This window comes from Schistocerca cancellata, chromosome 10, assembly GCF_023864275.1.
Source record: "Schistocerca cancellata isolate TAMUIC-IGC-003103 chromosome 10, iqSchCanc2.1, whole genome shotgun sequence".
Lineage (NCBI taxonomy): Eukaryota > Metazoa > Arthropoda > Insecta > Orthoptera > Acrididae > Schistocerca > Schistocerca cancellata.
This window is the reverse complement of record NC_064635.1, coordinates 200409088-200426885: the sequence shown is the minus strand read 5'-3', so window position 1 is coordinate 200426885 and position 17798 is coordinate 200409088. Positions and strand designations below refer to the sequence as shown.

Here is a 17798-nt window from a genome sequence, read left to right as displayed (position 1 = left end):
ACCCATTCTGCTAATGAGAACGTTAAGTTCTGTTGAATTGTGCGTTAGAAACTGCAAAAACTGAGTTTTAGGGTGATTTAGCGTGAGTTTATTTTCTACAAGCCATGAGCTTATGTCTTGAACTGCTCTATCTAAAACAGTGCCTACATTACACAGAACATCCTTTACTACCAAGCTAGTGTCATCAGCAAACAGAAATCTTTTAGAGTTACCCGTAATACTAGAGGGCATATCATTTGTGTAAATAAGGAACAGGTGTGAGCCCAACACTGATCTCTGCCCCCCCCCCCCCCCCCCATTTAACCGTGCTTCACCCGGACCTCACATCATCACTTAATCTGTTACATTGTAAGAGGTCCGTGATTGAGGAATGTATTGCTAGTGCACTCGAGAAGATGTAACTTCGATTGATTGGTTACGCGCTGCCTGCGATATGTATGCTACAATAGAATGGCAGACCAGAGAGCAGTGTCGGAGCAGCAGTAGCGGTAGTAGCTCGCATTCGGGTGGTTGGGTCAGGTCGCTCTTAGAGAGCAGTTGTCGAGTTGTATAGCTCACAGAGGGCACTTGTGTCCTGTATGGAATTACCAAGGCCGCTCGTGGACAACGATGGTGGTGCCTCAGCGATGTAGTATAAGGTAAAAGCAAAAACTATTATTATTTATTGCCGCGTGCATATGTAATTTGCAAACAACTCATTTTGTACTATTGTTACATCAAAATCACATATAAATATTTTTCAATAATAATCTTTCTTATAAAGATAACTTTTGACAGTCATTCATCTGAATTTAAAGTTTTTACTAATTTCTCCTATCCATAGTCATGCCAGTTATCGTAAATAATAACAGTTGCTTTTCATACATTACAAAATCTAGTGGCCAGCTGTGGTGTTCGTACTGTAAGACCTTCGGTACACACACCATCAGATTATTTGACTTGTCGCTCTAACGAAGTAGGCCAGTGTCAGCAATATGTCTCGTGGTCTTATCGTGGCGTGTTTATCTTCTGCCGTTAGGTCAGACGATAGAAGTGCCACTTGCACGCTTAGAGTAGCAGGTTGACGGTGACCAACTTTAAACAGAACTTGATTAATTTTCACACACATTTATTAAAATAATAACAAGCATAGAAACTGGTTAACTCGGTTCTGGATGCTATTTACAATTGACAATATGAAGTTCCATTGGTATTGGTACGTTAATCTTATTCTCACATATATCTCTGATACTTGACACAAGTGTCTATACATTTATCTTCATGGCTATGTACAGGAATATGGTAATATTATTGGGCGCAGACTGAAACTTGACTATAGATTGGTACAGACAAATGTAGAACTCGTAGAGACTGTTGCAGACAAATGCAGACTCACTAATCGGAGGTCTGTGCACTCATTATAATACCTTGCATGTTCAGGTATCACTGCACGAGTGTGATCCGTGAGGAGAAAAGGTTCTACTTTAGCAGCAATCTCATTGGCTGTGTAACATATTAATACGCGGATCGGCTGAAGCAGAATTTGATCCGTCTCTATGGCAGCGCCATCTCGTAGTGCGGAGACGGACGAGCGCTGCGCCTGCGCTGTTGTGCTTAGCGGGGCGCGCTCTAGTGGTAAAGTTGTGTACGCGCTGACTATGCGGATCTATGTACACAACACCAGCATTGCACTGGGATGTGCCATAAAAAATTTCTTATACGCTCAGGTATATACGCGTTATCCAGCGACTTCATTGAAGTAAGAATCTTCAGTTTATTCAGAATGACTTTTCAGTGCCATGACGTAGCATTGCTTACGTCTAGATTTGCCAGTTTAGATTCACAGTCAGTTAATTATTGAAAGGTTATATATTAGTCACAATTTTATTGAGAGATTAGTCACCATTTTTATTGCAAGGGTATAAAAAAAACTGTTGGGAGGTTACAACATGTCCTCACTTCTCTTCGAACAGCTACACAGATGGTACTTGGCTTATAAAAAATCGAAGTAAGTATACTTGCGGTATCAAAACCATCTACTGAATACAATCTTCTCGCAATTACTCCGATGGGAAAAGAAATCGTAACACCAAGAAGGAGCTGTACGACATAAACGAAAGCTTGTTTGTGTGCTTCTGCACCTCGAAGAATGTTCACTAAGAGGACGCAAATCACGTTTTCCCTAAATACACGCTGTAACGATTGTGTGCGTTAGTTACCTTTGCGTTGTGGTGAGCTGACATCAGTCTACATCTACATCTACATTTATACTCCGCAAGCCACCCAACGGTGTGTGGCGGAGGGCACTTTACGTGCCACTGTCATTACCTCCCTTTCCTGTTCCACTCGCGTATGGTTCGCGGGAAGAACGACTGTCTGAAAGCCTCTGTGCGCGCTCTAATCTCTCTAATTTTACATTCGTGATCTCCTCGGGAGGTATAAGTAGGGGGAAGCAATATATTCGATACCTCATCCAGAAACGCACCCTCTCGAAACCTGGCGAGCAAGCTACACCGCGATGCAGAGCGCCTCTCTTGCAGAGTCTGCCACTTGAGTTTGTTAAACATCTCCGTAACGCTATCACGGTTACCAAATAACCCTGTGACCAAACGCGCCGCTCTTCTTTGGATCTTCTCTATCTCCTCCGTCAACCCGACCTGGTACGGATCCCACACTGATGAGCAATACTCAAGTATAGGTCGAACGAGTGTTTTGTAAGCCACCTCCTTTGTTGATGGACTACATTTTCTAAGGACTCTCCCAATGAATCTCAACCTGGTACCCGCCTTACCAACAATTAATTTTATATGATCATTCCACTTCAAATCGTTCCGCACGCATACTCCCAGATATTTTATAGAAGTAACTGCTGCCAGTGTTTGTTCCGCTATCATATAATCATACAATAAAGGATCCTTCTTTCTATGTATTCGCAATACATTACATTTGTCTATGTTAAGGGTCAGTTGCCACTCCCTGCACCAAGTGCCTATCCGCTGCAGATCTTCCTGCATTTCGCTACAATTTTCTAATGCTCCAACTTCTCTGTATACTACAGCATCACCCGCGAAAAGCCGCATGGAACTTCCGACACTATCTACTAGGTCATTTATATATATTGTGAAAAGCAATGGTCCCATAACACTCCCCTGTGGCACGCCAGAGGTTACTTTAACGTCTGTAGACGTCTCTCCGTTGATAACAACATGCTGTGTTCTGTTTGCTAAAAACTCTTCAATACAGTCACACAGCTGGTCTGATATTCCGTAGGCTCTTACTTTGTTTATCAGGCGACAGTGCGTAACTGTATCGAACGCCTTCCGGAAGTCAAGAAAAATAGCATCTACCTGGGAGCCTGTATCTAATATTTTCTGGGTCTCATGAACAAATAAAGCGAGTTGGGTCTCACACGATCGCTATTTCCGGAATCCATGTTGATTCCTACATAGTAGATTCTGAGTTTCCAAAAACGACATGATACTCGAGCAAAACACATGTTCTAAAATTCTACAACAGATCGACGTCAGAGATATAGGTCTATAGTTTTGCGCATCTGCTCGACGACAGTCAAGAACGCTGTCAAGGCGACAAAGACACCATTACCAACACCTCAGAGTTTGAACGAGGTTGTGTAATAGGGCTATGAGAAGGCGAATGTTCTTTCAGCGATTTCAGCTAAGACTTGATAGGAATGTAGCCACTCTACATGATTACTGGCAGCGGTGCTCACGAGGGCGTACGGTCGTAAGAAGACTGGATTTCGCACGGCACTGTGGCACGACCGAGAGTGAAGACAGAAGTGTTGGGCGTACATCTCTGGCGCATCGTACTGCATCCGCAGCGGCCATTTCAGCACCATTTGGCACCACAGCGATACAACGAACTGTTACAAATCGCTTACCGCAATGACAGCTTGTAATGGTTCTCTATTTACGTGACCATTACGGCACTCCAACCCCAGTTCTCGATACCAGTAATATCGTACTACTTTTCTGCGAAGTAACAGACATATTTTTGTGACAATATTCACATTTGGTTTTATAAATGTATAGTTACTCGGATGTATCGATATATTACAGTGATATGGTTCTTGTGTGTATTCATTTGTGTGAGACTGTCATAATCTTCGACTTATTTGAAAGTCTTTGTTTCACTTTGCAGAAGTTAAGTTGTTATTTCGCTTTGTAAAAACAGTCAAGTCTTGTGTTTGGTTAAAGTGGAAATTAAATATATGAAGATTGATACAAAACTCTTTTCTAGATGATGTGACAGTTAAGAAGAAGTATATGTGAATTTACAAGACGTTTGATAAAAATGTGGATCGTGAACACCAAGTCAAAAATTATTTCTACCATACCATTGTTCTGATCTGGGATTCTTTGATCATTAAGAATTTCCTGAACAACGCATTTGTTAGGTATTCAAATATTGCTAAAATACAGATCTGGACCGTCTAGCAGTCAAAGTGGAACCACCCTAGAATGAACAAGATGAGCCATAACAACTTCGACGAAATCTACGTGGGAATCCATTCAAGATTAGTGCCAAAATTAATGACTTTCTTACAGTGACTTCATTATTTCCATTCTGACGATACCATCCACAGACAATAACATTGTTGTTGCCCGATAAAGCGAACATATGCTGCGTGAGCAACATTATTAATCTGATTTCTGACCTACTTTGCAAGTGGTGATATTGTTAGAAGCTCCGACCGAGACACCCTGTACAATGCATTCCACTGAACCCAAACGTCCGCCCCCCGGTAGCTGGGTGGTGCTGGTACGCTAGCTGTGCGTGTTCGGTCAGAGGTTTAGCTGCCCTCTGTAATAAAATAACTGACTTATTCGATCAATAACGAACTTAAACGGATATCTTACGACGTCCGCCCCGAGAAGATGCAACGAACAAAAGCGAACAAAATGAGATAAGAAAAAAAAAATTGGTCAGCGTGACAGAATGTCCATCCTAAAGACCCGGGTTCGATTCCCGGCTGGGTCGAAGATTTTCTCCGCTCAGGGACTGGGTGTTGTGTTGTCCTAACCACCATCATTACATCCCCACCGACGCGCAAGTCGCCGAAGTGGCGTCAAAGCGAAAGACTTGCACCAGGCGAACGGTCTACCCGACAGAAGGCCCTAGTCACACGACATTTACATTTACCCCAAACCTCCGCCATTTGCCCAAACCTCCGTCATTTGCGACTTCAGTGGTGTCAAGCGAGAGCTCATTGGAGGTCAGGATGAAGGTCTGGTGTGTTTTCTGATGAAAGTTGGTCCTGCCTCAGGCAACGGCCTTGCCGCAGTGGATACAACGGTTCCCGTCAGATCACCGAAGTTAAGCGCTGTCGGGCGTGGCCGGCACTTGGATGGGTGCCCATCCGTGCCATCATGCGCTGTTGCCATTTTTCGGGATGCACTCAGCCTCGTGATGCCAATTGAGGATCTACTCGACATAGTCGCGGCTCCGGTCAAAGAAAACCATCATAACGTCTGGGAGAGCAGTGTGATGACCCTCTTATCCGCATCCTCATCTGAGGATGACACGGCGGTCGGATGGCCCCGATGGGCTACTTGTGGCCTGAAGACGGAGTGGTTCTGCTTCGGTACCACTGATGGCCGTGTGTTGGTTAGGAGGAAGCAGTTGGGGGCCTGCAACCAACTTGTCTGCATGCCAGACACGCTGGACCTAGACATGGTCTGGGGTGAGATTTCGTGTGACAGCAGGAGAAATCTCGCAGTCATCTCACGCACCCTGACTACAAATCTGTGCGTCATTCTAGTGATTCGCTCAGTTGTGCTGCCAATCATGAACAGCATTCCAGGGAGTGCTATCTAGCAACAACAATTCCAGCGTCATCCACAAACAGCATTAACCGCCCCTGTATTGACCAGCCAAGTGCAACAGGCACATATCCAGCTCCCGAACAACACAGTGAATGCACGTCTGCATGTTTGCATTCAACATTCTGGCGTAATCCCGATGACTGGAACACAATAAATAGCGTAGCCGATATTGTATCGAACACTCTGCACGAAGAATGCAAACGCCAAAACTCATATGGAAGGAGGCGTAGACAAGCCCAAACAACACAACAGACCACATGGGAGGACACGACCACAGATTCTGAAACCGACGAAGGAACACAATGTGAACTCGACTCAGAAGGGATCAACATGTAAGGGACCAAAACCAACAATGCATAACACTGCATGCCACAACACAGTCACAAACAACACTGCATGCCACAACACAGTCACAAACAACACAACAATCATAAAACAAATAAACACCGGCACCACATACTAAGGCTATAGTAATAAGGTAATGTCGCTTGGGAGGACAAGGCTCGCAGAACTTTTATTCTGAGACTCCTCCTCCCCAATGACATCATGCATAGTGTCTGAAGTATACTGCACACAAGCAGTACTGTTTTGTTCGTCGTATTCTGCGCAGACAGAAATATATTCTCTTCTCTTTTCAAAGCTGTAATCAATGAATTTTATACATCAGAAATGTGTTAAGTTATTTAAGGAATAATGCAGTCAATTAACAATGAACTATGTTCTATTTCAGCTAACAAGTTATAAACATAGGTGTATTTCTCATGTGAAGCTAAAATTCATGTATTCCATGTATGAAGTGCTCAATCGGCATTTAATCTGTATAATCTGTGTAAACATACATTAGCACGAACCATTTCAAATGAGAATAGCTAGAGGTTGTACTGAAACCTTCTCGTCTGAAATAGGTAGAAATAGGCCATTATCAACCAACATGCTACTTAGACTGTATTGCTCATCCAAATACAGCGTATCACTTCCCTGCATATACTACAAATTATTCTTAACCACGATCACTGTGTTACATTTTCTTTTTTTTTTCTTTGACATTTGCATTATATAAATTATATTCTCATCAACTAGGTAGTAACCAATTACACTCCTGGAAATGGAAAAAAGAACACATTGACACCGGTGTGTCAGACCCACCATACTTGCTCCGGACACTGCGAGAGGGCTGTACAAGCAATGATCACACGCACGGCACAGCGGACACACCAGGAACCGCGGTGTTGGCCGTCGAATGGCGCTAGCTGCGCAGCATTTGTGCACCGCCGCCGTCAGTGTCAGCCAGTTTGCCGTGGCATACGGAGCTCCATCGCAGTCTTTAACACTGGTAGCATGCCGCGACAGTGTGGACGTGAACCGTATGTGCAGTTGACGGACTTTGAGCGAGGGCGTATAGTGGGCATGCGGGAGGCCGGGTGGACGTACCGCCGAATTGCTCAACACGTGGGGCGTGAGGTCTCCACAGTACATCGATGTTGTCGCCAGTGGTCGGCGGAAGGTGCACGTGCCCGTCGACCTGGGACCGGACCGCAGCGACGCACGGATGCACGCCAAGACCGTAGGATCCTACGCAGTGCCGTAGGGGACCGCACCGCCACTTCCCAGCAAATTAGGGACACTGTTGCTCCTGGGGTATCGGCGAGGACCATTCGCAACCGTCTCCATGAAGCTGGGCTACGGTCCCGCACACCGTTAGGCCGTCTTCGGCTCACGCCCCAACATCGTGCAGCCCGCCTCCAGTGGTGTCGCGACAGGCGTGAATGGAGGGACGAATGGAGACGTGTCGTCTTCAGCGATGAGAGTCGCTTCTGCCTTGGTGCCAATGATGGTCGTATGCGTGTTTGGCGCCGTGCAGGTGAGCGCCACAATCAGGACTGCATACGACCGAGGCACACAGGGCCAACACCCGGCATCATGGTGTGGGGAGCGATCTCCTACACTGGCCGTACACCACTGGTGATCGTCGAGGGGACACTGAATAGTGCACGGTACATCCAAACCGTCATCGAACCCATCGTTCTACCATTCCTAGACCGGCAAGGGAACTTGCTGTTCCAACAGGACAATGCACGTCCGCATGTATCCCGTGCCACCCAACGTGCTCTAGAAGCTGTAAGTCAACTACCCTGGCCAGCAAGATCTCCGGATCTGTCCCCCATTGAGCATGTTTGGGACTGGATGAAGCGTCGTCTCACGCGGTCTGCACGTCCAGCACGAACGCTGGTCCAACTGAGGCGCCAGGTGGAAATGGCATGGCAAGCCGTTCCACAGGACTACATCCAGCATCTCTACGATCGTCTCCATGGGAGAATAGCAGCCTGCATTGCTGCGAAAGGTGGATATACACTGTACTAGTGCCGACATTGTGCATGCTCTGTTGCCTGTGCCTATGTGCCTGTGGTTCTGTCAGTGTGATCATGTGATGTATCTGACCCCAGGAATGTGTCAATAAAGTTTCCCCTTCCTGGGACAATGAATTCCCGGTGTCCTTATTTCAATTTCCAGGAGTGTATATGGAACCATTTTAACAATTGTTAAGCATTCAATTCGCTGTAACCTCAGATAAATCTTTATGTATTATGTTCTTTATATTATTTAAGAAACGCGTTAACAACTGTATGCCAATAAGACTGTAAGAATGGGAAGTCTTTGCTGTTAGATTCAGAAGCATCCGATCCACTTTGCATTTCAAGGCGGTGAGTTACTCTGTACTGTTAAATAAATAAATAAAATTCTGGCAGTTACATCGGTTATTAATGTCCCAGCATTTCACATTTGCGATGACTCATCTCGCACTTACATTAATCTGTGATCTAACAAAGTTAGTCACTTAAATATGTAACCTAGACAAATGTATTCCTGGAATTTCATTACTATACATCAATTATTTTTGGGTGTTGCGATTTTCTTCTGTCAGGGTATATTGTTCCTTCTGAAAATTCGGTGGAAAACAAACTTGGTTTACATTTAAAATATTTGTTTTTCTGGAATTAATTTTGATGCGTACCAGACATACGATAACATCCCCAGAAAAACCGATGCTGACATTTGATCACGAATTACTGCGCTTCGAATCTTTATTGCATCCGCCCGGTTGAGCAATTCTCACTGGCTTTCCAGAAAAACATTGCGATTCAGAGGCCTCAGAATAAAATTCTGTCCCGCGCCAGACTGTAAACAAGCATCGCTCGGTTGTCTGACCTTGGTCCCTCGTGATAAATTCACAGCAGTCTTACTCGTAAATGTCTGCGTACAACGAGGCTTAATATTTTAATTATTCACCTTTCAAAGGCATTCGAGATATTTATTTGTCAATTTTATTTTTATTCCTTATTGATTTACTTGTCTTATTAACTCTCTTATTACTACTAATTTCGACATACAAAAAAAAAGGTTCAAATAAAAAAGAACGGAGAATTCGTTTGAGAATCGAACGCGGGTTTTTCGCTTCCCAGCCATATCCGTTGGTTTCTATGCCAGCAGCACTGTCGTTCGGCAGCGTGTACCTTATGTGTACGTAAAGGACATTGGTAACAGTTTCTTTACTCGATTTCTGGGGAATATGCTTTTGCGGTGCCCATGTATGATGATGAGAAATGCTCAGTTTTCATTTATCTGTCGATCTCGTGAATTCTGGATCTATAGCCGGTGTGGCCGAGCGGTTCTAGGCGCTACAGTCTGGAAGCGCGTGACCGCTACGGTCGCAGGTTCGAATCTTGCCTCGGGCATGGATGTGTGTGATGTCCTTAGGTTTGTTAGGTTTAAGTAGTTCTAAGTTCTAGGGGACTGATGACCTCAGCTGTTGAGTCCCATAGTGCTCAGAGCCAATTCTGAATCTATAGCGTGCTCAGAAATGTATTGGTGGTCTCTTAGAAACGAAGGGGTCTGAAGGCAAAATTGTTGCACAGAAATCTGTCAAATACGAGCCGAATCGGTAGTCCGTGTGTAACGCCTTTCCTTTGTAAGATGTATTGGACGAAGGGTGAGACAACGATTGTTAACTTCTCGCGCAACTTTTTGCACGGATTTGCCAGCTTGAATGACCGTTTATTAAACCCCTCAGCTTTCTAAAATTCGACTTTTTGGCACTTTTATACACGATGTAACTGAAGTTTCAGGTCCTTGAAAAATTCTGCACTGGCAGTAGAATGAGAAGAATAGATAGTGAACGAAGAGGTAGATCTGGGAAATGCAAGCAGTGTTGATGCCATTCCTGAAGTGTAAACACCGCAAAAAAAAACGAAGAAAAAGGAAACATGAAGAAAGGAGCTGGAAGAGTGTCATTACAACCAGTAATCTCCCACCTCAGCGCCGATTCTTTAGAGTCGAACTCCTATGAATAGAACAGCTCCAAACGTCTGATTTCGCACCTCAGTGATGATATTCTTCTCGGGTGTGCAGCCGGATCATAACGACGTCTTGACACAGTATTTCCGCGGTCCAACTGGTCGCCATCTTCAGGTGAGAGTGCTGGTACACGATCTCTCAGTTCTGGCCTTCGTCATCACTTCGCCTCTCAGTGTTCATGACGTCATATATCATGACCTATCTGTCATACAATGATGTAATTTTCCAGGCACATTCAGAGGTATATGTGGATACTGTCTGCAAAATGTATTGAGAATAGAGCATTAGTCAAGAAATAATAAATGGAAACATCATGATTGGTGCCACAGTTTTACTGCATGAACAGCGAAAATATGGTACATAATAAACTTATTTGCTTTCATTATTTTGTGACCGGAGGTGGTGCGGCGTTAGTGAGATTAGTTTCAAAAAGTTTTCTAATTACACTTGCCAAAAAAAAATGTACCTGGGAAGGCAATGTCAATTTCGATTCGATGATGGCATATAGCACCTTTGGGACAGTGGACGTACTGGTAATAGTTTCAGTGTTGTCCGCCAACAGATAGCACGGTGGCTTAGCTATCAGAGCACCATCTGTGTTTACCCTTTAATAGCAAATGCTCACAGGTAGAAGGATCAGTGTCGTGCAAACGTGTGAAGCAAGCTGGCAACCTTGCCACGGAGATGCGTCTGTGCGTGCTACAGCCAACTCAGCGAGTTGCGCACAGTAAGTGAAATGTGTACCAAGTATGGTTGAGATCGGTCCAGTATTTCGCAGGAATTGCTGAACGTACATTTATACATTTTCACTACATTTCCATAATACTCGTATGTATGAATATATTTTTTTCCATAATCCGAGTTTGCTGAAATGTACCCTCTGTTGTTGTTGTGGCCTTCAGTCCTGAGACTGGTTTCATGCAGCTCTCCATACTACTCTATCCTGTGCAAGCTCCTTCACCTCCCAGTACCTACTGCAGCCTACATCCTTCTGAATCTGTTCAGTGTATTCATCTCTTGGTCTCCCTTTACGGTTTTTACACTCTGCGCTGCCCTCCAGTACTAAATTGGTGATCCCTTGATGCCTCAGAACATGTCCTACCAACCGATCCCTTCTTCTAGTCAAGTTGTGCCACAAACTCCTCTTCTCCCCAGTCCTATCCAGTACCTCCTCATTAGTTATGTGATCCACCCATCCAATCTTCAGCATTCTTCTGTAGCACCACATTTCGAAAGATTCTATTCTTTTCTTGTCCAAACTATTTACCGTCCATGTTTCACTTCCATACATGGCTACACTCCATACAAATACTTTCAGAAACGACTTCCTCACACTTACATCTATACTCGATGTTAACAAATTTCTCTTCTTTACTACTTTAAGTGTCTCATTTCCCAATCTAATTCCGGCAGTGTCACCCGATTTAATTCGACTACATTCCATTATCCTCGTTTTGCTTTTGTTGATGTTCATCTTATATCCTCCTTTCGAGACACTATCCATTCCGTTCAACTCCTCTTCCAAGTCCTTTGCTCTCTCTGACAGAATTACAATGTCATCGGGGAACCTCAAAGTTATTATTTCTTCTCCGTGGATTTTAATACCTACTCAGAATTGATTAACATTGGGGAGAGACTACAACCCTGTCTCACTCCCTTCCCAACCACTGCTTCCCTTTCATGTCCCTCGACTCTTATAACTGCCATCTGGTTTCTGTACAAATTGTAAATATCTTTTCAATCCCTGTATTTTACCCCTGCCACCTTCAGAATGTGAAAGAGAGTATTCCAGTCGACTTTGTCAAAAGCTTTCTCTAAGTCTACAAATGCTAGAAACGTAGGTTTGCCTTTCTTTAATCTAGCTTCTAAGATAAGTCGTAGGGTAAGTATTGCCTCACGTGTTCCAATATTTCTACGGAATCCAGACTGATCCTCCCCGAGGTCGGCTTCTACTAGTTTTTCCATTCGTCTGTAAAGAATTCGCGTTAATATTTTGCAGCCGTGGTTTATTAAACTAATAGTTCGATAATTTTCACATCTGTGTATTTCAGGCTGATAGATTGGATTGCGGGCACACTAATAACGATATTTTTCTGAATTTTGGCTGAGTTATGTCCCCAAGGAATAATAGGCTAATAAATTTTATTTTAATTTATTCATAAGTTATTAGAAAAAACGTGACAAAAAACACACGACAAAACTAAATCTTTGATTCAAACGTCCGCCATTTTATTATTCATTTCAAATTTTAAAAAAATCCTGCTATTTCTCCATGCGCAGTATCCTATAGATTAAGAAAATTGATTGTTTTTACAGTTTCGTACCCCAGTGGGAAAAAAAGAAAAAATGTAATAGCATCATATTGTCGTCTGCCTGTCTGGTTGCCTGTCCGACTATTAAAAATCCTTTAAATAAGAAACGTGAAGACTGCGTTTTCTTTTTTTTTTGGTCATCAGTCTACTGACTGGTTTGATGCGGCCCGCCACGATTTCCTTTCCTGTGCTAACCTCTTCATCTCAGAGTAACACTTGCAACCTACGTCCTCAATTATTTGCTTGACGTATTCCAATCTCTGTCTTCCTCTACAGTTTTTGCCCTCTACCGCTCCCTCTACTACTATGGAAGTTATTCCCTCATGTCTTAGCAGATGTCCTATCATCCTGTCCCTTCTCCTTATCGGTGTTTTCCACATATTCCTTTCCTTTCCGATTCTTCATAGAACCTCCTCATTCCTTACCTTATCAGTCTACCTAATTTTCAACATTCGTCTGTAGCACCACATCTCAAATGCTTCGATTCCCTTCTGTTCCGGTTTTCCTACAGTTCATGTTTCACTACCATACAATGCTGTACTCCAGACGTATATCCTCAGAAATTTCTTCCTCAAATTAAGGCCGGTATTTGATATTAGTAGACTTCTCTTGGCCAGAAATGCCTTTTTTGCCATAGCGAGTCTGCTTTTGATGTCCTCCTTGCTCCGTCTGTCATTGGTTATTTTACTGCCTAGGTAGCAGAATTCCTTAACTTCATTGACATCGTGACCATCAATCCTGATGTTAAGTTTCTCGCTGTTCTCATTTCTACTACTTCTCATTACCTTCGTCTTTCTCCGATTTACTCTCAAACCATACTGTGTACTCATTAGACTGTTCATTCCGTTCAGCAGATCATTTAATTCTTCTTCACTTTCACTCAGGATAGCAATGTCATCAGCGAATCGTATCATTGATATCCTGTCACCTTTTATTTTAATTCCACTCCTGAACCTTTCTTTTATTTCCATCATTTCTTCCTCAATGTACAGATTGAAGAGTAGGGGCGAAAGGCTGCAGCCTTGTCTTACACCCTTCTTAATACGAGCACTTTGTTCTTGATCGTCCACTCTTATTATTCCCTCTTGGTTGTTGTACATATTGTATATGACCCGTCTCTCCCTATAGCTTACCCCTACTTTTTTTCAGAATCTCGAACAGCTTGCACCATTTTATATTGTCGAACGCTTTTTCCAGGTCTACAAATCCTATGAAAGTGTCTTGATTTTTCTTTAGCCTTGCTTCCATTATTAGCCGTAACGTCAGAATTGCCTCTCTCGTCCCTTTACTTTTCCTAAAGCCAAACTGATCGTCACCTAGCGCATTCTCAATTTTCTTTTCCATTCTTCTGTATATTATTCTTGTAAGCAGCTTCGATGCATGAGCTGTTAAGCTGATTGTGCGAAAATTCTCGCACTTGTCAGCTCTTGCTGTCTTCGGAATTGTATGGATGATGCTTTTCCGAAAGTCAGATGGTATATCGCCAGACTCATATATTCTACACACCAACGTGAATAGTCGTTTTGTTGCCACTTCACCCAATGATTTTAGAAATTCTGATGGAATGTTATCTATCCCTTCTGTCTTATTTGACCGTAAGTCCTCCAAAGCTGTTTTAAATTCCGATTCTAATACTGGATCCCCTATCTCTTCTAAATCGACTCCTGTTTCTTCTTCTATCACATCAAATCTTCACCCTCATAGAGGCTTTCAATGTATTCTTTCCACCTATCTGCTCTCTCCTCTGCATTTAACAGTGGAATTCCCGTTGCACTCTTAATGTTACCACCGTTGCTTTTAATGTCACCAAAGGTTGTTTTGACTTTCCTGTATGCTGAGTCTGCCCTTCCGACAATCATATCTGCGTATCGAGTAGAAATTTATGTCACATAATGAGGACTACGGTCCCTTGGAGAGGATAAAATAGTGTAGCTTGTAGGTCAATGTAATCAAAAGATACGGATATACACACTGAAGAGCCAAAGAAACCTGTACACCTGCCTAATATCAAGTAGGGACCCAGTGAACACGCAGAAATGGCCCAACACGACGTGGCATGGATACGACTAATGTCTGAAGTAGTGCTGGAGGGAACTGACACCATGAATCCTGCAGGGCTGTCCATTAATCCGTAAGAGTACGAGGGGATAGAGATCTCTTTTGAACAGCACGTTGCATGGCATCCCAGATATGCTCAATAATTTTCATGTCTGGAAAGTTTGGTAGCCAGCGGAAGCGTTTAAACTCAGAAGATTGTTCCAGCAGCCACTCTGTAGCAGTTCTGGACATGTGGGGTGTCACGTTGTCCTGCTGGAATTGCCCAAGTCCCTCGGAATGCACAATGGACATGAATGGATACAGGTGATCAGACATGATGCTCACGTACGTGTCAACCGTGAGATTCGTAATGCCGTATCACTCCAACTGCGCACGCCTCACATCATTAAAGTCCTCTGCTGACATGCAGGGTCCATGGGTTCATGAGAGTGTCCCGATACCAGTACACGTCCATCTTCCATCTGCTCTATACAACTGGAAACGCTATTCGTCCGACCAGGCAACATGTTTCCTGCCATCAACAGTCCAATGTCGGTGTTGACGGGCCCAGACGAGGCGTAAAGCCTTTTGTCGTGCAGTCATCAAGTGTAAACGTTTGGGCCTCCGGCTCCGAAAGCCCTTATGGATGATGTTTCGTTGAATGGTTCGCACGCTGACACTTGTTGATGACCCAGCCTTGAAATCTGGTGAAATGTTTCTGTCACTTTGAACGATTCTCTTCAGTCGTCGTTGGTCCTGTTCTTGTAGGATCTTTTTCCGGCCGCAGCGATGTCGGAGTTCTGACGTTTTACCGGATTCCTGATATTCGTGGTACACTAGTGAAACGGTCGAACGGGAAAATCTTCACTTCATCGCGACCTCGGAGATGCCCCATCGCTCGTGCACCGACTGTAACATCACGTTGAAACTCACTTAAATCTTTGTAACGTGCCATTTTAGCAGCAGTAACCGATCTAACAACTGCGCCAGACACTTACGTCTTACGTAGGCGTCGCCGACCACAGTAACGTATTCTGCTTGTTTAAATATCTGTGTATTTGCATACCCATGCCTATACCTGTTTCTTTGGCGCTTCGGTCATATACTTTGATACTCGCAAACTCACTCGTTAAAACCTATAGGTTACTTCCCCTTGACGTAAAATAAAATTTGGCAAGAAGTAGCTTTTCACAGTAAAAGCAAAGGAAGAGAATCAGGAAAATTATTAATTCGTTATAAAATCACACGAAAAAAATTTTCTTTTGTCAGTTATTATACGAGTTCGAACTTGATGATAAAACAGTCTCGGCCGGTCGGAGTGGCCGAGTGGTTCTAGGCGCTTCAATGTGGAACCGCGCGACCGCTACGGTCGCAGGTTCGAATCTTGCCTCGGGCATGGATGTGTGTCATGTCCTTACTTTAGTTAGGTTTAAGTAATTCTAAGTTCTAGGGGACTGATGACCTCAGAAGTTAAGTCCTATAGTGCTCAGAGCCATTTCAACTATTTTTGAAAACATTCTCGGAAGTGTTGGCACCCTTGCGACCGATATCTTCCCAGTATCAATGTCGATGACAGGCATAAATCGTCGATAACCTCGATTCCCTTCCTGGATGAATGAAGGAACTGGCTATATACATAATTAACATAATTTTCTTTTTTTGCAAACTGGAGAATCGCCGTCACCGAAGCATCTCATTTGGGGCAAAGCAACTTTATTTCTGTTGTTGATAGTTCTTCCGGGTTATATGGCCGTGGTCCGTGGAATTCTTCTGTTCGTAACGTTTCGTCCAATACTACGTTGAGCATCTTCAGAGGTATGGCTGGTCCTGCTGAGTCCTGCCGACTGACGAGTCGGGCGTCGGAGAGCGGCCTAAATACTGAGGGAAGTGGGCGTGGTCTAGCTTGCACATAGTAGCAGAGAGAAAACTAGTCAAATATAAAGTGTAACTATCGTCATAGATAAAAATCACTTATCGACTCTGTAACGCCACTGTCTATATCTCGCTTAATTTCAAGGCCTCTTCTTTTCTATTAAAATTATCTTCATGTTTATAAATTTCAAAGCCTCCCGATACAGTCGTGGATAATACTGGTAGCACTTAAAACTGTAGTTTCAGAAAACTACAGTTACCATGTAGTTAAGTTTTCTGAAACTACAGTTGTAAGTGCTACCACGAACTACACTCCTGGAAATTGAAATAAGAACACCGTGAATTCATTGTCCCAGGAAGGGGAAACTTTATTGACACATTCCTGGGGTCAGATACATCACATGATCACACTGACAGAACCACAGGCACATAGACACAGGCAACAGAGCATGCACAATGTCGGCACTAGTACAGTGTATATCCACCTTTCGCAGCAATGCAGGCTGCTATTCTCCCATGGAGACGATCGTAGAGATGCTGGATGTAGTCCTGTGGAACGGCTTGCCATGCCATTTCCACCTGGCGCCTCAGTTGGACCAGCGTTCGTGCTGGACGTGCAGACCGCGTGAGACGACGCTTCATCCAGTCCCAAACATGCTCAATGGGGGACATATCCGAAGATCTTGCTGGCCAGGGTAGTTGACTTACACCTTCTAGAGCACGTTGGGTGGCACGGGATACATGCGGACGTGCATTGTCCTGTTGGAACAGCAAGTTCCCTTGCCGGTCTAGGAATGGTAGAACTATGGGTTCGATGACGGTTTGGATGTACCGTGCACTATTCAGTATCCCCTCGACGATCACCAGTGGTGTACGGCCAGTGTAGGAGATCGCTCCCCACACCATGATGCCGGGTGTTGGCCCTGTGTGCCTCGGTCGTATGCAGTCCTGATTGTGGCGCTCACCTGCACGGCGCCAAACACGTATACGACCATCATTGGCACCAAGGCAGAAGCGACTCTCATCGCTGAAGACAACACGTCTCCATTCGTCCCTCCATTCACGCCTGTCGCGACACCACTGGAGGCGGGCTGCACGATGTTGGGGCGTGAGCGGAAGACGGCCTAACGGTGTGCGGGACCGTAGCCCAGCTTCATGGAGACGGTTGCGAATGGTCCTCGCCGATACCCCAGGAGTGTCCCTAATTTGCTGGGAAGTGGCGGTGCGGTCCCCTACGGCACTGCGTAGGATCCTACGGTCTTGGGGTGCATCCGTGCGTCGCTGCGGTCCGGTCCCAGGTCGACGGGCACGTGCACCTTCCGCCGACCACTGGCGTCAACATCGATGTACTGTGGAGACCTCACGCCCCACGTGTTGAGCAATTCGGTGGTACGTCCAC

General features: G+C 44.4%; 1 pseudogene; it reads left to right on the top strand.

Moving 5' to 3' along the window:
- Positions 1-5265: 5265 nt before the first annotated feature.
- Positions 5266-5383, top strand: LOC126107064 (5S ribosomal RNA; annotated as a pseudogene).
- Positions 5384-17798: the final 12415 nt, after the last annotated feature.